Source organism: Siphateles boraxobius, unplaced genomic scaffold (genome assembly GCF_051911475.1).
Source record: "Siphateles boraxobius isolate OS27281-9 unplaced genomic scaffold, OSU_SipBor_1 12, whole genome shotgun sequence".
Lineage (NCBI taxonomy): Eukaryota > Metazoa > Chordata > Actinopteri > Cypriniformes > Leuciscidae > Siphateles > Siphateles boraxobius.
Window position 1 is genome coordinate 34357899 of NW_027508722.1, and position 6268 is coordinate 34364166.

The window sequence follows — 6268 nt, forward strand, 5'->3', positions numbered from 1 at the left end:
CGGTTTCCGGATGTTAGATAAAAGTACTTGTTCTGTAATTAGGGTTGTTGATGATAATACCAAATTAGTAAAATGTAAAGACAACTTTGACCAAAAAATTCTGAAAATCAATAATGTATAATGTTGGATATTTGTTGATATTAAGTCATTGAAGCAAAAGATATTGTCTGTTTTATAAATGAAATTATGGGTCAGGATAATTTCCTTGGACAAGTATGACTAAAGTTAAACGAAAACTTTGTGAAAACAACTTAGAATATTTTGAGCATTTCGATGCAGCTTATTAAAATTAATGTGCGGCCAATGATAATGATGAAGATTATGATTTGGCTATTGTGATTAAATCCGCCACTGGTGGACTGTAAAAGAATACAGAGAACTGCTTAATCAGTGGCTCTGTTTACATTCCTGAATGGGACACACACTGCTTCAAGGGTGTGCAGTAAGTTGGAGCCGTTTGCAAGCTCACAGTGACTTAGTAAAGGACAGGTGTCTGATGCTGTAGTTGAGGCTGACACATGAACCCACTAGATGACAGAGAGTGTCTTGATTGTGGTCAGCAGGACAATTTAACACGTAACTGTAAATGCCCACCGAGAAGGTGTAAAAAAACAAAGTGTAATATAGTGACACATTTCTGGTAATAATGTGGGTTGGAAAGTAGATCAGTGTTTATATAACGATAATTAAAGTTTTCGTCTGAGAAAGAGTAAGAGATAAAAACAAGGTCAAGAGATTGAAGTATTAAAGTGAATCCTTTTAAAGAAAAGATCTATAATAGTAATTTTTAAAAGTGAATTGATGAATACAGGTTGATGTAAAATTAATGACTCCAACAAATGTGAGTAGCAAAATATATCAAAGTAACTAACAGGATGATTGTGTTGTAATTAAACATTTAAAAAAGGATTTTAGAGTATATAGAGAGACTAATCTCACAGATGATTTACAATAACTGCAAAAGTATCACAAGCAGAGAGTGCTTGCCTCGTCAAAAAGTAAATCCTAATTGGAGATTGAGAAATGTGAAACGTTATTGAGAACTAGAATAATTATTTTTATGTAAGAACAAATAAGCAGAAGTAGTAGGCTACCTACCGAATTAACAGTTGCTAAATGTAAAATGTGTTGAAAGGCATCTGATTAAACAAACAGCTTGAAAAGTTGACCATGAAAGAGCTAGAAGCTGATGCTTTGCTTTTAAAAGATAAGCTTGTGATTTGGCTGAAACAGTTCGCTTATCTGAATCTGGTGTGTGCTGTGGCTGAAAGTGCCAGGGCGACAGAGACTCAATCTGAATGGAAATTTGTAATGTCTAGATTCCCTGACGTGGGCAAAAGACAACTATAAAACTATGTTTATTTGAAAACACATGTAATTTCTGGCAAAGATGCCTTAAGCTGGGCTAGAGTTAAAATATGGTAGATGAAGTCTGATGTTAAAAGTTTTATGAAAATGCAGTGTACCAGTCCTGAATGCCTCAGAGTCTCTCTCTGATTCAATGTCAGCTAAAAGCTGTTATCTGGGCCTGTGTCATCAGTGAAAATAAGTTATTGATAGTAAAGCACAGTGTTTAAGTTGAAAATCATTGACATGGAGAGGTTAAAAGAAATCATTGCCGTTCAGAGGGCAATTTGTATTTGTAAATGGATTTAAGTAAAACTGAATGACTTTAAAGAAGTCTTTAAAATAATAATACAGACCTTAAACGATAGAGGTGACATTTTGATTAGCGTATTTTAGGACCAGTAACAACTTTGTCTCATTTAGTCTCCACCATTCAGGACCGATGGCTCCGGCTACAGATGAAGTACACTGAATGTACGGTTGTGATCTAAATTCACTGAGTATAGTCTAAGTAGCTAGGTTGCTGCTTTTAAGATAGTTAATGGATTTAAGTGATTAAATACTGTTGTTATTAACCTGTCTCCCTGTGAACACTATTAGGCAATCGGAATGGCTCTGGTGACTCTTGAACGTGCCTTTCCTAAGCTCCAGAAAACAGCTGAGTTCTGTTGAAGAAAACTGATTGTATTGGGAATGAGCGGTCACCAGTGTGTACGTGTGTACGAGTGGCTACTCAATGACGGGATGATCTTCCTGGCCAGGGGACAGCCCAACGCAGGGGGTCACGAAACAGGTGTTATTTGTGAGAAAGGTATGAGAGTTGAGCGCTGATTACTGGAGGCCACCGGGGTCAGCAGAGCATTGAGAGGTGAGATGCGCTGTGAGGTTAAAATTAACTTTACGGCAGTCTGACCCAGATATGTGAGTTCCTCTATACCACTCACCAGAAACCGCATTGATTGTATGGCTTGTTTTTCATTGTGACAAGTGTCTGCAACTATGCCAGGGGACGACACCCTGAAGAGAAGAAAATTAAAGATAAATGATTAACGGGAGTGGACTTTCAAAAGCCAGCTGATTCCATGAGGTGATTGCCATTATTTGCTGCGGAGACAGTAACAAAACTTAATTATATGAGGGACATGATGTTGATTGCCATATGGGCAAGTAAAATGTATAGAAGATTTAATGTTGATCTAATATGTCTATAACATAGTTTTAACTCCTGAAGGTCGTTAGGCATGGTGGTGGCTAAAGATGAAGACAAGCTTTTGTATATTTGAGAAGAGTCTGGATAACAAAGGTGAATGGTAAAAGGTTAATGTAATAAATTTAATATTACAATTTGTCTAAATTACAGTCTTAGGAGGCTGTTGAAAAAGATTATTTGTTTATAGTGAGAGAGACTGCTTGAGTGGAGGAAGGGATGGTAACTGTGTCTGTCTTTCTGTTATCGGCCTGCTAGAGCAAGCTAAAGAACAAAATAGTGATAATGAATCAAAACAACCCAGCTGACTTTGCTAAGATGAAATGAATAATGAACAGACATGCTTTGAAACTGGTTAAGAGACCATGTAAAATTAGGTAAAAGCTACAGTAAAATGTGAAGTTTAAAATCTTACTTAAAATTTAAATCTTTTTAGAGATGATATAATGAAAAGCGAACATTAAAAATGAACAGTTAAAATATGTGTCTAATATGAGTGTGTGTGATGGTGACTGCACTCTATGTCTTGTATGTGTTAGTTTGGGGTACGAATACTGTGTCTGAATAGTGTGTATATTGTGTCATTAACCTCTGGAATGAGGGTTTTATCATTACAGATAGGTTAAGGCAAATGACAAGTTTTAAGGAAGCTAATAGTTTTGAGTCAATCTGATGACAAGATGATGCAGAAAATGGGACGAGCTTTAAATGGATTAGTTATCCAGCTCTGTCTGCTACTGGTAATTAGGAATCAATCTATGGATTAAAAGCATTTATGTAAATTGGATTTGTGAAGTTGTAGAGAGATGTCCATCATGGGTTGAGATAAACTAAAATGTTATAGATTTGAAGGCAATAACAAAGTGACATATTGGCTAAGTCAATAACAAATTATCCAGAGAGTCCTTCACATTTATGAATATTGTGAACAAAAGGGGGAAAATGTTGTTTGACTGACATTGACCAAGTCTGTACAGCACGACCTGACCTGACAGAAACAATTGATGACTTTGAAAATGTTTGTAGATGACTGGCATAAGAGACCAAACAACAGGCCTGAAAAGCAGGATACACTGTAAGACTGAGGGCCGTTGCCCTCCAAATACTCTGATAAGAAGATGTGTTTGTGGCTTTAAGTAATATTTTTGTTTCAGAGGCAGAGGAAGATGTCTGGAGGAATTTTGGCTTTGGGACAACGTTTGGGTTAGTGTTGATGGCAAACTTTATCCAAACACCATAATGTTAGATTGATGCACGAGATGATTCATGCATCAAAAGGGGGGATGGTAACAATTTTGATAACAATTGACAAAGTATGGTTTACTAGGGGACAATATATGTTGGGAGGACAAGGGGCTTAATAGGGTAAAAGCCTGGCAAGCAGCCATTCTTCTCCCTAACAAAATTGCTGTCTGTACGTGTGCCGCACACGCTGATAACAAAATTGCAGGACTGTTTCGACAGGAGACGCCAGGGCAGATGCAGCAGCGAAGGCTGTGGCAGCACAGCAGACAAAAGAAACTACGTGTACTTTACTATCTGAAAATAACCTCGACATTTGTTCTTCTTTACAGAGCATGCAGACTTTTGATGCAGGGCAGAATGTGCCCAATAAAATAATGGTTATGGATGAATTTGACTTACTATCCTGGCCTGGGTTATTAGTGTGGCAGAAAGAAACAAGGCCACACCTGCGCAGCGCATAACTTAAGATTTTCCTTTTGCAGAATGTCAGGAAGGATTGCAGAAAACAGAACTAATTCTGTTCCAAATCTATAAATATTGTGTTGTGGACATGAGCAAAGTGGGTTGAGTGTTTTTCAGGGTAAAAGGACCCCGCGTGCTATTAAGTGAGGAAGAAATTATTTAGTGATAAGATGATTTGTAAAATGAGAAGAAACAGAGTTGAATTGGACAAGTGTTGAGAATAAACTTGAAATTCTTAATGCATATCATCAGCAAGGTGAACAAATGGTGAAGATTCCACAGGTCACACCAAAGGGGACGAGCGGCAAGACAAGCGGTCACTAACAAAATACTTAAGGTCTCCATTCACAGGTGAAAGCAGGCAAGAAAGGGTTCACTCCAGTGGGGGTGCGGTCGTGATTTAAGGGAAAACCTTAGAAGGATCAGAAAATGGTTGGAGAGTGTGACACCTGGGTCCAAGCCTCTCACCTTAGACTACACCGACAGGCCTCAACAATCAAATATGAGGACAACGTGAGGGGTCAAAGGCTCGTGCTAGTAACAGCCTCCCTCACCGGCGAGGGAAGACCATGGCTACGGCACGCAAAGTGTCACCCTGGTGAAGACGGAATGTCCATGGGGCAAACGAGATGACCAACACACCTGGAGGAAGATGCACCAACTAATGGTTTGAGTTTAGCAAAAGAATCTGTTTTTGTGATGATTTTGATGATTTTATTTGATTGAATCAAAATATGGCTAGATCAAATGATTTGATTGGTTAAGGATTCATTAGAAAATATTTCAGGTAAATTATAGGGATTATTATTGAAGAAACTTGATTAGGCTGTCCATTAAGGGTAAGAAAGGCCGATCATGGGAGAATATGTATGGTAATAAGCTAAAAGATGGTCCGTATTTGAAATATTAGAGTTAATTTTGAACAACTACATTGGTTAAAAGAATGGATAAAAAAATATATAAAACCTTTTCAGGATAGATTTTATTAAATATGGTGTTAAAAGTTAAGAAAATATGGTTAGGAAAATGGAGGCGATGTATGGAAATGGGCGTGGACTGATGGTAAATGGATAAGATTGGTTAATCTTTGGGGGGTTGGGGGTACTGTACTACCAATTTCAGCGATAGGATTATCAATATTGTTACGTTTACCATGCATTATAGTGTGTTTCCAGCTCAGTACAGAGACTGGTTAAAGCTGGGAGTCTGTTCAATTGGATGAACAAAATATGATGATACAAGTAGTGGGAGCTACTGTGACATGTGCTAAAGTGTATGTTTCCTTTTCTTTTTCTTTCTTTCTATGAATGTTTTTGATATGAACAGAAGGTTAAAAGCTGTGGTTATCCGCTATGTGATGACGTACAAGGAGAGGGGTCGAAATGAGGGATTTTATTCTACTTTAATTTCTTTGTATTTCTTAGCCTGTTGAAATGCCATGTGGGTTTCAAGATTTGTAATGGTAACCAGAGATGAAGAGTATAAGTGTGATGATATGACTTAAAATTTGTTCTATTATTTTTATTATTATGATTGGGTAATCTGAATGATAAAAAGGGGGGAATTGTTGTGGAAATTTTAATATTCATTGATCCCAAACAGGTATCATAAGAGAAAGAACCTATTCAATGTATAAAAGTATATGTGTGTACGTGCTTGTGCGTGACTTTTCAGGAACATATGGGACAGGACCTCAGACCTTAGAGACGGTCAGTTTTGGCCAGTTTATTTCAGTACCAGTTTGTGTCTTTAAGTAGAAACTGAACAGCAGTAAGGACCTTATCTGAGTGGGTGAAAGGTACAGCGGGTGAGGAGGAACCTTGAAAAGAGTATAAAGGCTGTCTTATAGCTTCCTGTTGTGTGTCACTCTCTTGCACAGCGTAACTTCTGTGTACTAGACTGAACCTATTCTTGCAAGAATAAATACTTATCATTTCATTAATTTGACTATGAGTGTCTCTTACGCAGTGATGATGTTTAACAGAATTCTTGCCACAACATGTATCA